The sequence below is a fragment of the Diabrotica undecimpunctata genome, chromosome 4, assembly GCF_040954645.1.
Source record: "Diabrotica undecimpunctata isolate CICGRU chromosome 4, icDiaUnde3, whole genome shotgun sequence".
In the NCBI taxonomy this organism is placed as follows: Eukaryota; Metazoa; Arthropoda; class Insecta; order Coleoptera; family Chrysomelidae; genus Diabrotica; species Diabrotica undecimpunctata.
This window is the reverse complement of record NC_092806.1, coordinates 81,499,903-81,514,939: the sequence shown is the minus strand read 5'-3', so window position 1 is coordinate 81,514,939 and position 15,037 is coordinate 81,499,903. Positions and strand designations below refer to the sequence as shown.

At 33.7% G+C, this 15,037-nt stretch overlaps 1 protein-coding gene across 20 annotated transcripts in view; it reads left to right on the top strand.

Annotated features, from left to right (window-relative positions):
* LOC140439729 (uncharacterized) overlaps positions 1–15,037 on the top strand; it is a 150,914-nt gene that overhangs the window by 113,787 nt on the left and 22,090 nt on the right. For 10 of the 20 annotated variants that reach the window (XM_072529843.1, XM_072529841.1, XM_072529844.1 and 7 more), the window contains 8 exons: positions 961–1,447; positions 3,929–4,031; positions 4,250–4,351; positions 5,524–6,010; positions 8,484–8,586; positions 9,124–9,225; positions 9,284–9,364; positions 10,399–10,885. The gene's annotated coding sequence lies outside the window, so the exon portion shown is untranslated. The other 10 variants (XR_011950700.1, XR_011950696.1, XR_011950692.1 and 7 more) reach the window with 9 other exon arrangements.

The following is a 15,037-nucleotide window of genomic DNA, read 5'->3' as shown; positions in this document are numbered from 1 at the left end:
TTCAGAGATAAAGAACGATGCCACCAGTAGTTAGTTGCCTTAAACACCTTAATTCATTGATGATTTACTAATCAAGCATACTTAACAGTATTGCGTTCAATAATAAAATTAATTTTATACTTACATAGTTTTTTTAAATGTTGAAATAAGTTATTTCAGTTGTAAGAATTGGCAAACAATAAATGATGAAAACCAATAATTTTCTGACACATCTTCAGAAATATTAAACGTATTGTTGGAAGCATGTTCTGAATCAAAAAGACTAATTATATTATTAGTCTAACATATGTATCTAGATTTAGTTGTTCTTTTTGTTTGAGAAATGAAGGATGATGCCACAATAAGTGTTTCACTTAAACATCATAAATCATTGAAGATTAAGTTATTAAGCATAATTAACAGTATTGCGTTTAGTAGTAAAGGTAATTCTAGACTTACATAGTTTTTATAATTTTTGAGATAGATAAGTAATTTCAGTTATAAAAAGTGGCAAATAATAAATGAGGAAAGCCGCTAAATTTCTGGCATCCCTTCAGAAATATTTACGTATTGTTGAAAGCCTGTTCTGATTGAAAAGACTAATTAAATTCTTAGTGTAACATATGTAGCTAGATTAAGTTGTTTTTCTTTTTGGTTCAGAGATAAAGAATGATGCCACAATGGGTTAGTTGCCTTAAGCACCTTAATTCATTGATGATTTACTAATCAAGCATACTTAACAGTATTGCTTTCAATAATAAAGTTAATTTTATAGTTATATAGTTTTATTAAATGTTGAAATAAGTTATTTCAGTTATATGAATTGGCAAACAATAAATGATGAAAGCCAATAAATTTCTGACACCTCTTCAGAAATATTAATCGTATTGTTGAAAGCATGTTCTGATTCAAAAAGACTAATTTTATTCTTAGCGTAAGTAACATTGTATCTAGATTTAGTTGTTATTCTTTTTGTTTCAGAAATAAAGGATGATGCCACAATACTTTATTTTACTTAAACATCATAAATCATTGATGATTAACTAATCAAGCATACTTAACGGTATTGCGTTGCGAAGATATGTGCAGAAAACTGGAAGCATTTAAGATGTGGCTATATCGAAGAATGCTTAAAATCTGGTGGACTAACCGAGTCACAAATGAGGAGGTCCTCAGAAGAATGAACAAAAACCGAGAGGTACTGACCACCATCAAATCTCAAAAGTTTCAGTTCTTCGGACATATTATGCGAAATGAATCCAGATATACTTTCCTTCAAGCCATCCTGTAAGGAAAAAAATTTGGAAAACGAGGTCCAGAAAGAAGAAGAACATCTTGGTTAAAGAACCTCAGAATCTGGTTTAATACAACATCTGTGCAGCTTTTCCGCGCTGCCGCAGATAAGATAAAGCTTGCCATGATGATCGCTAACATTCGTAACGGATAGGCACATCAAGAAGAAGTAAAGGTAATTCTATACTTACATACTTTTTATAATTGTTTAGATATAATTTCAGTGATAAAAAGTGGCAAATAATAAATGATGAAAACCTCTAAATTTCTGACACCTCTTCAGAAATATTTACGTAGTGTTGAAATGCGTGGTCTGATTCAAAAGACTAATTAGATTGGTAGTGTAACATATGTAGCTAGATTAAGTTGTTTTAGAGATAGAGAACGATGCCACCATGGGTTCATCATCATCAATGGCTCTACAACTCTTCGTGAGTCTTTGCCGCGTTTACTATTGCCTTCCATTAGTGAGATTATTGATTAGTGAGATTCCTCTGTAATTCATGCATGATTCCTTTTTTCCTTTCTTGTGTATTGGTACAATAATACTACCACACCATTCTTTCGGCATTATTTCTTGTTGCCAGGCCATTTCTATTAATTGATGGGGTTTTACTTATGAGTTCATGACCGCCTGTTTTAATTAGCTCGGCATCAATATTGTCCAGACCAGGGGATTTATCGTTTTTAAGCTTTTTTATGGCATGCATAATTTCTTCCATGCCTGGTGGGGGTATTTCTAATTCGACCGTTTGATACTCATGTTCTTCGTTGTTTCCACCATTTTCATTGTTTTCATCAGTGAAATTTTGGATATTCAGGAGCTCTTCAAAATATTCAGCCCATTTTTCTATTATTTTGTTTTCGGCAGCCAGCATTTCTCCATTTTTACTGTCTTACTTCTCTGTAGAAATTTTTATTTTTATTTCTTCTGTGTTCTCCTTCTACTTTTTCAATTTGTTGCTGCAGATATTGTCTCTTTTTTTGTCTAAGTGTTCTTCTCGCTGCGGCTCTCTCTCTCTCTCTGTGGAATCGTATACGTTTTTCTTCTGATGGATTCGATAGATAATCAATTCTTCTTTTGTTTGCTTCTTTTAGAGTTCTTTCACATTCGTCGTCGAACCATTTTTCCTTTTTTGTTTTTTTCGTTCTTCCGATAGATTTCTCTGCTGCTTCTGTAATAGTTGTTTTTATGGAGTTCCATCGCTGATCTTCACTTTCATTTTCATTTATTTCCAAAACCTGAAACCTATTTCTTAATTCTACTTGGTATTGTCTTTGATTATTTTCTTCTTTCAGCTTCGCCACATTCCATCGTTCGATCTTTGTGTATTTATCTATTGTTTGTGTTGAAATTCTTGTTCTGAGCTTGGCCTTTACGAGAAAATGGTCTGTGACGCTGTCCGGCCCTCTCATAGTTCTTACACTTATTATGCTGCTAGAATGTCTCCCATCAATCAATACGTGATCTATTTGTTTATTTGTTCTTCCATCGTTTGATCTCCATGTTGCCTTGTGGATCTTTTTTCTAGCGAACTGGGTGCTTTTGATGGCTAAGTTGCAGCCTGTTGCAAAATCGATCAAACGTGATCCATTATCGTTTGTAACTTCATGTAGACTATATCTTCCTGCCGCCGGTATTACGTAGTCTTCTGTGCCTACCTTTGCGTTTAGATCACCTAGTATTATTTTAATATCGTGGTTAGGAGCTTCTGTGTAGAGTTGATTTAGAGAGCCGTAGAATTCATTTTTATCATCCTCTAATGCGTCTTCGGTTGGTACATACACTGAAAATATAGTTAAATTGGACAATTTACCTCTTAATCTTATGATGCAGATTCGTTCGCTTATTGGTTTAAAGTCTAATAACTCTGATTGTAGTCTTTCATGTATTACAAGGATTTCATCTCCTGAATGGCTACTACATCATAGTTCAAGTTTTCTAGTTGTTTTATCGCTGTCGTGGCAATTCCAGGTCTGTACCAACTTAGTACATTCCATGTTCCTAATAGAATATTCTTTGTCTGTAGCTTTCGTCGTTTGTTTTTATAATCTGTCCTATTCCGAGGCAATAATATTCGTTTCGTAGCAATTTTTTTTTACTTGTATGGGTCGCTGGTCCGTAGCAAAACCTCCTTTTCGGAGGACCATGTTCTCCCTTCCTCGTTCGCCCTGACCTTGCCTTCCATTGGGGTTGGTTACCCAATCTCTAACAAGGTTGCTCAGATTTCCGGGGTCCACCCGTGTGGTCAAGACCACACTTCATGGAGGTGAGGATAGGAATTGAGTAGGAGAGGCTGGAGATGCTAACTGGAAACAGCATCTTATAATGCGCATCACTACTCCTTTGAACCCCCCCACCATGGGTTAGTTGCCTTAAACACCTTAATTCATTGATTATTTACTAATCAAGCATACTTAACAGTATTGCGTTCAATAATAAAGGTAATTTTGTACTTATATAGTTTTTTTATGTTGGAATATGTTATTTCAGTTATAAATATTGGTAAACAATAAATGATGAAAACCATTAAATTTCTGACATCTATTCAGAAATATTGAACGTATTGTTGAAAGCATGTTCTGATTCAAAAGACTAATTAGATTCGTAGTGTAACATCTTTAAGTAGATAAATTGTTCTTCTTTTTGTTTTAGAGATAAAGAACAATGCGACAATGGGTTAGATTCCTTAAATACCATAATTCAGTTATGATTTATCAATCAAACATATTTAACAGTATTACGTTGAATAATGAAGGTAATTCTGTATTTATATAGTGTTCTAATTGTTGAAATAAGTTATTTCATTTATAAAAATTGGCAAACAGTAAATGAGGAAAACCACTAAATTTCTGACACCTCTTCAGAAATATTAATCGTATTGTTGAAAGCATGTTCTGATTCAAAAAGGCTAATTTTATTCTTAGTGTAACTAACATATGTATCTAGATTTAGTTGTTCTTCTTTTTGTTTTAGAAATAAAGGATGATGTCACAATAGGTTATTTTACTTAAACACTATAAATCATTGATGATTAACTATTAAACATACTTAGCAGTATTGCGTTGAGTAGTAAAGGTAATTCTATACTTACGTAGTTTTTATAATTGTTGTTGAGATAAATAATTAATTTCAGTGATAAAAAGTGGCAAATAAATGATGAAAACCTCTAAATTTCTGACACCTCTTCAGAAATATTTACGTAGTGTTGAAATGCGTGGTCTGATTCAAAAGACTAATTAGATTGGTAGTGTAACATATGGTAGCTAGATTAAGTGTTTTTTTTTTGTTTCAGAGATAAAGAACGATGCCACCAGTAGTTAGTTGCCTTAAACACCTTAATTCATTGATGATTTACTAATCAAGCATACTTAACAGTATTGCGTTCAATAATAAAATTAATTTTATACTTACATAGTTTTTTTAAATGTTGAAATAAGTTATTTCAGTTGTAAGAATTGGCAAACAATAAATGATGAAAACCAATAATTTTCTGACACATCTTCAGAAATATTAAACGTATTGTTGGAAGCATGTTCTGAATCAAAAGTACTAATTATATTATTAGTCTAACATATGTATCTAGATTTAGTTGTTCTTTTTGTTTGAGAAATAAAGGATGATGCCACAATAAGTGTTTCACTTAAACATCATAAATCATTGAAGATTAAGTTATTAAGCATAATTAACAGTATTGCGTTTAGTAGTAAAGGTAATTCTAGACTTACATAGTTTTTATAATTTTTGAGATAGATAAGTAATTTCAGTTATAAAAAGTGGCAAATAATAAATGAGGAAAGCCGCTAAATTTCTGGCATCCCTTCAGAAATATTTACGTATTGTTGAAAGCCTGTTCTGATTGAAAAGACTAATTAAATTCTTAGTGTAACATATGTAGCTAGATTAAGTTGTTTTTCTTTTTGGTTCAGAGATAAAGAATGATGCCACAATGGGTTAGTTGCCTTAAGCACCTTAATTCATTGATGATTTACTAATCAAGCATACTTAACAGTATTGCTTTCAATAATAAAGTTAATTTTATAGTTATATAGTTTTATTAAATGTTGAAATAAGTTATTTCAGTTATATGAATTGGCAAACAATAAATGATGAAAGCCAATAAATTTCTGACACCTCTTCAGAAATATTAATCGTATTGTTGAAAGCATGTTCTGATTCAAAAAGACTAATTTTATTCTTAGCGTAAGTAACATTGTATCTAGATTTAGTTGTTATTCTTTTTGTTTCAGAAATAAAGGATGATGCCACAATACTTTATTTTACTTAAACATCATAAATCATTGATGATTAACTAATCAAGCATACTTAACGGTATTGCGTTGCGAAGATATGTGCAGAAAACTGGAAGCATTTAAGATGTGGCTATATCGAAGAATGCTTAAAATCTTGTGGACTAACCGAGTCACAAATGAGGAGGTCCTCAGAAGAATGAACAAAAACCGAGAGGTACTGACCACCATCAAATCTCAAAAGTTTCAGTTCTTCGGACATATTATGCGAAATGAATCCAGATATACTTTCCTTCAAGCCATCCTGTAAGGAAAAAAATTTGGAAAACGAGGTCCAGAAAGAAGAAGAACATCTTGGTTAAAGAACCTCAGAATCTGGTTTAATACAACATCTGTGCAGCTTTTCCGCGCTGCCGCAGATAAGATAAAGCTTGCCATGATGATCGCTAACATTCGTAACGGATAGGCACATCAAGAAGAAGTAAAGGTAATTCTATACTTACATACTTTTTATAATTGTTTAGATATAATTTCAGTGATAAAAAGTGGCAAATAATAAATGATGAAAACCTCTAAATTTCTGACACCTCTTCAGAAATATTTACGTAGTGTTGAAATGCGTGGTCTGATTCAAAAGACTAATTAGATTGGTAGTGTAACATATGTAGCTAGATTAAGTTGTTTTAGAGATAGAGAACGATGCCACCATGGGTTCATCATCATCAATGGCTCTACAACTCTTCGTGAGTCTTTGCCGCGTTTACTATTGCCTTCCATTAGTGAGATTATTGATTAGTGAGATTCCTCTGTAATTCATGCATGATTCCTTTTTTCCTTTCTTGTGTATTGGTACAATAATACTACCACACCATTCTTTCGGCATTATTTCTTGTTGCCAGGCCATTTCTATTAATTGATGGGGTTTTACTTATGAGTTCATGACCGCCTGTTTTAATTAGCTCGGCATCAATATTGTCCAGACCAGGGGATTTATCGTTTTTAAGCTTTTTTATGGCATGCATAATTTCTTTCATGTCTGGTGGGGGTATTTCTAATTCGACCGTTTGATACTCATGTTCTTCGTTGTTTCCACCATTTTCATTGTTTTCATCAGTGAAATTTTGGATATTCAGGAGCTCTTCAAAATATTCAGCCCATTTTTCTATTATTTTGTTTTCGGCAGCCAGCATTTCTCCATTTTTACTGTCTTACTTCTCTGTAGAAATTTTTATTTTGATTTCTTCTGTGTTCTCCTTCTACTTTTTCAATTTGTTGCTGCAGATATTGTCTCTTTTTTTGTCTAAGTGTTCTTCTCGCTGCGGCTCTCTCTCTCTCTGTGGAATCGTATACGTTTTTCTTCTGATGGATTCGATAGATAATCAATTCTTCTTTTGTTTGCTTCTTTTAGAGTTCTTTCACATTCGTCGTCGAACCATTTTTCCTTTTTTGTTTTTTTCGTTCTTCCGATAGATTTCTCTGCTGCTTCTGTAATAGTTGTTTTTATGGAGTTCCATCGCTGATTTTCATTTTCATTTATTTCCAAAACCTGAAACCTATTTCTTAATTCTACTTGGTATTGTCTTTGATTATTTTCTTCTTTCAGCTTCGCCACATTCCATCGTTCGATCTTTGTGTATTTATCTATTGTTTGTGTTGAAATTCTTGTTCTGAGCTTGGCCTTTACGAGAAAATGGTCTGTGACGCTGTCCGGCCCTCTCATAGTTCTTACACTTATTATGCTGCTAGAATGTCTCCCATCAATCAATACGTGATCTATTTGTTTATTTGTTCTTCCATCGTTTGATCTCCATGTTGCCTTGTGGATCTTTTTTCTAGCGAACTGGGTGCTTTTGATGGCTAAGTTGCAGCCTGTTGCAAAATCGATCAAACGTGATCCATTATCGTTTGTAACTTCATGTAGACTATATCTTCCTGCCGCCGGTATTACGTAGTCTTCTGTGCCTACCTTTGCGTTTAGATCACCTAGTATTATTTTAATATCGTGGTTAGGAGCTTCTGTGTAGAGTTGATTTAGAGAGCCGTAGAATTCATTTTTATCATCCTCTAATGCGTCTTCGGTTGGTACATACACTGAAAATATAGTTAAATTGGACAATTTACCTCTTAATCTTATGATGCAGATTCGTTCGCTTATTGGTTTAAAGTCTAATAACTCTGATTGTAGTCTTTCATGTATTACAAGGATTTCATCTCCTGAATGGCTACTACATCATAGTTCAAGTTTTCTAGTTGTTTTATCGCTGTCGTGGCAATTCCAGGTCTGTACCAACTTAGTACATTCCATGTTCCTAATAGAATATTCTTTGTCTGTAGCTTTCGTCGTTTGTTTTTATAATCTGTCCTATTCCGAGGCAATAATATTCGTTTCGTAACAATTTTTTTTTACTTGTATGGGTCGCTGGTCCGTAGCAAAACCTCCTTTTCGGAGGACCATGTTCTCCCTTCCTCGTTCGCCCTGACCTTGCCTTCCATTGGGGTTGGTTACCCAATCTCTAACAAGGTTGCTCAGATTTCCGGGGTCCACCCGTGTGGTCAAGACCACACTTCATGGAGGTGAGGATAGGAATTGAGTAGGAGAGGCTGGAGATGCTAACTGGAAACAGCATCTTATAATGCGCATCACTACTCCTTTGAACCCCCCCACCATGGGTTAGTTGCCTTAAACACCTTAATTCATTGATTATTTACTAATCAAGCATACTTAACAGTATTGCGTTCAATAATAAAGGTAATTTTGTACTTATATAGTTTTTTTATGTTGGAATATGTTATTTCAGTTATAAATATTGGTAAACAATAAATGATGAAAACCATTAAATTTCTGACATTTATTCAGAAATATTGAACGTATTGTTGAAAGCATGTTCTGATTCAAAAGACTAATTAGATTCGTAGTGTAACATCTTTAAGTAGATAAATTGTTCTTCTTTTTGTTTTAGAGATAAAGAACAATGCGACAATGGGTTAGATTCCTTAAATACCATAATTCAGTTATGATTTATCAATCAAACATATTTAACAGTATTACGTTGAATAATGAAGGTAATTCTGTATTTATATAGTGTTCTAATTGTTGAAATAAGTTATTTCATTTATAAAAATTGGCAAACAGTAAATGAGGAAAACCACTAAATTTCTGACACCTCTTCAGAAATGTCTACGTATTATTGTAGAAAGCTTGTTCTGATTCAAAAGACTAATTAGAATCTTAGTGTAACATATGTAGCTAGATTTAGTTGTTCTTCTTTTTGTTTCAGAATTAAAGCATGATACCATTATGGGTTAGTTGCCTTAAACACCTTAATTCTTTGATGATTTACTAATCTAGCATACTTAACAGTATTGCGTTCAATAATAAAGGTTCTTTTATACTTATATAGTTTTATTAAATGTTGAAATAAGTTATTTCAGTTATAAAAATTGGCAAACAATAAATGATGAAAACCAATAAATTTCTGACACCTCTTCAGAAATATTAATCGTATTGTTGAAAGCATGTTCTGATTCAAAAAGGCTAATTTTATTCTTAGTGTAACTAACATATGTATCTAGATTTAGTTGTTCTTCTTTTTGTTTTAGAAATAAAGGATGATGTCACAATAGGTTATTTTACTTAAACACTATAAATCATTGATGATTAACTATTAAACATACTTAGCAGTATTGCGTTGAGTAGTAAAGGTAATTCTATACTTACATAGTTTTTATAATTGTTGTTGAGATAAATAATTAATTTCAGTGATAAAAAGTGGCAAATAAATGATGAAAACCTCTAAATTTCTGACACCTCTTCAGAAATATTTACGTAGTGTTAATAAAGGTAATTTTATTCTTGTATAGTTTTTTTTTAATGTTGAAATAAGTTATTTTATTTATAAAAATTGGCAAACAATAAATGATAAAAACCAATAAATTCTGACACCTCTTTAAAAATATTAAACGTATTGTTGAAAGCAAGTTCGGATTCAAAAGACTAATTAAATTCTTAATTAGTCGGATACTTGGATTAGTTGGATAATTCTGTATTTATATAGTTTTTCTAATTGTTGAAATAAGTTATTTCAGTTTTAAAAATTGGCAAACAGTAAATGAGGAAAACCACTAAATTTCTAACACCTCTTCAGAAATGTTTACGTATTGTGCTGAATCAAAAAGACTAATTATATTATTAGTCTAACATATGTATCTAGATTTAGTTGTTCTTTTTGTTTGAGAAATAAAGGATGATGCCACAATAAGTGTTTCACTTAAACATCATAAATCATTGAAGATTAAGTTATTAAGCATAATTAACAGTATTGCGTTTAGTAGTAAAGGTAATTCTAGACTTACATAGTTTTTATAATTTTTGAGATAGATAAGTAATTTCAGTTATAAAAAGTGGCAAATAATAAATGAGGAAAGCCGCTAAATTTCTGGCATCCCTTCAGAAATGTTTACGTATTGTTGAAAGCCTGTTCTGATTGAAAAGACTAATTAAATTCTTAGTGTAACATATGTAGCTAGATTAAGTTGTTTTTCTTTTTGGTTCAGAGATAAAGAATGATGCCACAATGGGTTAGTTGCCTTAAGCACCTTAATTCATTGATGATTTACTAATCAAGCATACTTAACAGTATTGCTTTCAATAATAAAGTTAATTTTATAGTTATATAGTTTTATTAAATGTTGAAATAAGTTATTTCAGTTATATGAATTGGCAAACAATAAATGATGAAAACCAATAAATTTCTGACACCTCTTCAGAAATATTAATCGTATTGTTGAAAGCATGTTCTGATTCAAAAAGACTAATTTTATTCTTAGCGTAAGTAACATTGTATCTAGATTTAGTTGTTATTCTTTTTGTTTCAGAAATAAAGGATGATGCCACAATACTTTATTTTACTTAAACATCATAAATCATTGATGATTAACTAATCAAGCATACTTAACGGTATTGCGTTGCGAAGATATGTGCAGGAAACTGGAAGCATTTAATATGTGGCTATATCGAAGAATGCTTAAAATCTTGTGGACTAACCGAGTCACAAATGAGGAGGTCCTCAGAAGAATGAACAAAAACCGAGAGGTACTGACCACCATCAAATCTCAAAAGTTTCAGTTCTTCGGACATATTATGCGAAATGAATCCAGATATACTTTCCTTCAAGCCATCCTGTAAGGAAAAATATTTGGAAAACGAGGTCCAGAAAGAAGAAGAACATCTTGGTTAAAGAACCTCAGAATCTGGTTTAATACAACATCTGTGCAGCTTTTCCGCGCTGCCGCAGATAAGATAAACCTTGCCATGATGATCGCTAACATTCGTAACGGATAGGCACATCAAGAAGAAGTAAAGGTAATTCTATACTTACATACTTTTTATAATTGTTGAGATATAATTTCAGTGATAAAAAGTGGCAAATAATAAATGATGAAAACCTCTAAATTTCTGACACCTCTTCAGAAATATTTACGTAGTGTTGAAATGCGTGGTCTGATTCAAAAGACTAATTAGATTGGTAGTGTAACATATGTAGCTAGATTAAGTTGTTTTACAGATAGAGAACGATGCCACCATGGGTTCATCATCATCATCATCAATGGCGCTACAACTCTTCGTGAGTCTTTGCCGCGTTTACTATTGCCTTCCATCTTTGTTGGTCCTGTGCCAGTAATTCCCATTGTCGCACTCCCATTTTCTCTAGATCTTCTTTGACTGCATCTTTCCACCTTTTTCTAGGCCGCCCTACAGACCTTCTTCCCTCTGGCCTTTTCCAGAACACATTGTTTATAAGGCGATTGTCGTTACTGCGTATCACATGCCCTGCCCATCTGAGTCTATTGGCCTTTATATATCTTACTAAATTTTCTTTTCCGAATAGAGACTCTAGCTCGTTATTGTATCTGCCCCTCCATTCGTTTGTCACGCTGTCTCTGCAAGGGCCATATATTATTCGAAGAATTTTACGTTCCCACACCAGCAATTTATTTATTTCTAAAACAAAAAGAAATCAAACGATTTCTACTTAGCGAAACCGAATTCAAATCTTAACCACTGTGTTTCCTAAAATTTGCGAAACAAACAGCTGGATAAATTACTCGGCAAGGGAATCTAAAATTGCATTCCACAAGCATTCCATTTTTTTGTTATTTACTTCGTTTGAAGTACCAGAAACTGAATTCACTACGAATTTTGACCAGGATGAACGGCTTGTGGAATGCAATTTTAGATTCCCTTGCCGAGTAATTTATCCAGCTGTTTGTTTCGCAAATTTTAGGAAACACAGTGGTTAAGATTTGAATTCGGTTTCGCTAAGTAGAAATCGTTTGATTTCTCTTTTTGTTTTTAGATGGCGTAGTTACGTCCGTATATAGTTATTTTAATAGGCTATGAATAACTATTCTGATGAGCTTTATTAAAGCGAAATACGTATCAATAGATACATAGACGCTTTGAACGTGAAATAAAATCTTTTCTGTCTTTTTCATTATTTTAATAACTATTGTCTAGGACGGGAGAGATTTTTGTTTTGGTTCAGAGCAGTGACTATACCGTTCTGAAGAGACCTAAGAAGGTCGAAATACGTATCAGCGGTTGTTGCTGCACTGTATCAAAACAAAAATCTAATACCGTCATTCTGTTTTGTTATTTACTTCGTTTGAAGTACCAGAAACTGAATTTACTACGAATTTTGACCAGGATGAACGGCTTGTGGAATGCAATTTTAGATTCCCTTGCCGAGTAATTTATCCAGCTGTTTGTTTCGCAAATTTTAGGAAACACAGTGGTTAAGATTTGAATTCTGTTTCGCTAAGTAGAAATCGTTTGATTTCTCTTTTTGTTTTGAGATGGCGTAGTTAGGTCCGTATATAGTTATTTTAATAACTATTGTCTAGGACGGGAGAGATTTTTTTTTTATTAAGAAGAAATATTGCCGCATCTACCAAAAGGTTATTAGCGGCATTACTCAGTAAACAAAACTTTAAATCTGATACAAGATATTAATTGACCTTAGGTAATTTAATAAGTTTTTTACGTGACAGTTTTCTCCTAATAAATCTGGTAGAGTATTTGGTATATTGTTTATGGAACGTTCTGTATGGTATTTTGGACACTCGATTAACAAATGGACGACGGTAAGAGGCGTAACACATAGGTCGCACAGCGGGCGTTCACTGGCCGAAAGTAAATACGAGTGTGTTATCTTAGTGTGTCCTATACGTAGGCGCGTTAGAACCGTTTGAATAAACCGTGTGCTAGCACTAGTTTTCCACTGTCGTGTATCTGGTTTTAGCGATCTTAATTTAGATCGCGATAGAAACCATTCGCGCTGCCACTGACCCATCACTTTTTGTTTAAAAAACGATTTGAGATCTTTACACACACTCTCACGCACTAATTCAGATTCCGCACTTGTTGTTGCATCCCGAGCACTACTGTCTGCCTCTTCATTGCCGATAATTCCTATATGCGATGGAATCCATATAAATTTAGGAGTTATGTGGTTCTCTTGGGCGATTTGTAGTTCAGTTTTTATTAGTTGCTCCAATGGCTGTTTAGGATACAGATGCTGTATTGCAAGAAGAGAGCTGAGCGAGTCAGTGAGAAACAGAGGTTTTGAAATTCTTGAGAGGTTTGCATCTTTTAGGGCACGGTACAAAGCAAACAGTTCAGCGGTGAAAACACTTGAGCTAGGCGGTAGCTTAAATTTGAAAGTAGACGTTGGAGTAACAAAAGCACAACCAATGCCATCAGTAGATTTAGATGCATCGGTAAAGATGTTTGTGCAGTTAAGGTAGTCTCGTTCAAGAATCTCATTTAGTTTGTTTTTGATTATTATGTTGTTATTGTATTTTTTGGACAACTCTAGTAAAGAGGTGTTGCAATTTGGGATGCTTATCAACCATGGAGTCGGATGTTGGATGTTACAGTAAAATACATCTGGGATTGTTGTGTCAAAATTATTCAGAATTGATCTTACTCGTGTGTAATAAGGTTTTCCAGTACGAGGTTTATTAAAGAGAAAGTCAAGATTATTTTTAGAAAAAGTATTTTCGAAGAGTGGATGATCCTTATTAGCAGCTACAGAAGAAGCGTGTGAAAGTGTTAAAAGTGCCCGCCTATACTGCAATGATGGTTCTCCAGTTTCGGAGTGTAAGCTTTCTATGGGTGAAGTGTGAAAAGCTCCGAGAACGATCCGAAGTGCAGCATTGTGGATTGTATCTAATGGTTTTAGGGTACTCTTGGTTGCGGAGGCATAAACAATTGAACCGTAATCGAGTTTGGATCTAATTAGTGTTTTATACAGAAGGAGTAGTGTAGAGAAGTCGGAACCCCAGAAACGATTTGATACAGTTTTAAGCAAATTGAGTCTTTTGTTGCATGTTAGCGCCAAGTGTTGTATGTGCTTTTTCCAGGAAAGTTTTTGATCCAGCCACATACCAAGGAATTTTACGGAGTTTGGAAGGGAATAATGCTGTTGTGAAGATAAAGGACTGGTGTAATGCATAATTTTTTCGTAAACACCATACCAGTTGTCTTTGTAACGGAGAATTCGAAGCCTGTACTAGCTGTCCATTCATCTAGTTGGGTTAAAAATGTCTGTACTATTCTGCACATAGATTCTTTTTGTGCTCCTTTAATGTATACCACTAAATCGTCGGCATAGAGGCGAGCTTTGAGAGGTTTCTGTAATTTGTTTAATATGTTGTTTATGGCAACTAGGAATAGGGTAGGACTAAGTACTGAGCCTTGTGGGGTACCGTTTTCTGCAGTATAAAAATCAGAATAAACGTTATTAACTCTTACTTGGAAAGAAAAGTCTTTTAACAAATTTTCGATATAGGCTAAGCAGTGTCCTCTAATATTCTTCTTCTTCTCGTGCCACTCCTAGCGGAGATTGGAAATCATCATGGCCACTGCGACTTTGTTAGCAGCGCGCCTAAAAAGTTCAATCGAACTACACCCGAACCATTCACGTAGATTACGAAGCCACGATATTTTTCTTCTATATATTGATATATTGGATGCGTGCAATTTTTTAATGATGTTGAATCTCCAACACGTATTGAAGGCTTTCTTTATATCGAAGAAAATAGCTATGCACATTTGATTCATTGCTAACGCTTCTTGGACATCACTTTGTAAGTCTACGATATTGTCCATTGCTGACCGATTACGTCTGAAGCCGTTTTGCTCTGGTAAGAAGAAATGAGATTTTTCCAGTCTCCACATAAGCCGGGCATTGACTATTTTCTCCATTAATTTAGCCATGGCACATGTTAGAGAGATGGGTCTGTATGATTCTGGATCAAGTCGAGGCTTTCTGGATTTTAAATAAGGCAAAATTGTGGCTTTTGCCCATATAGACGGATATTGTCGTTGTTGCCAAATTTGATTGAAAATTTGCTGTAGATGTTGTTTTGCTAAGATTGATAAATGCTTCAGGAATACGACAGGAATATTGTCGGGTCCCGGACTTGAGTTTTTCATATCTTGTAAGGAGTT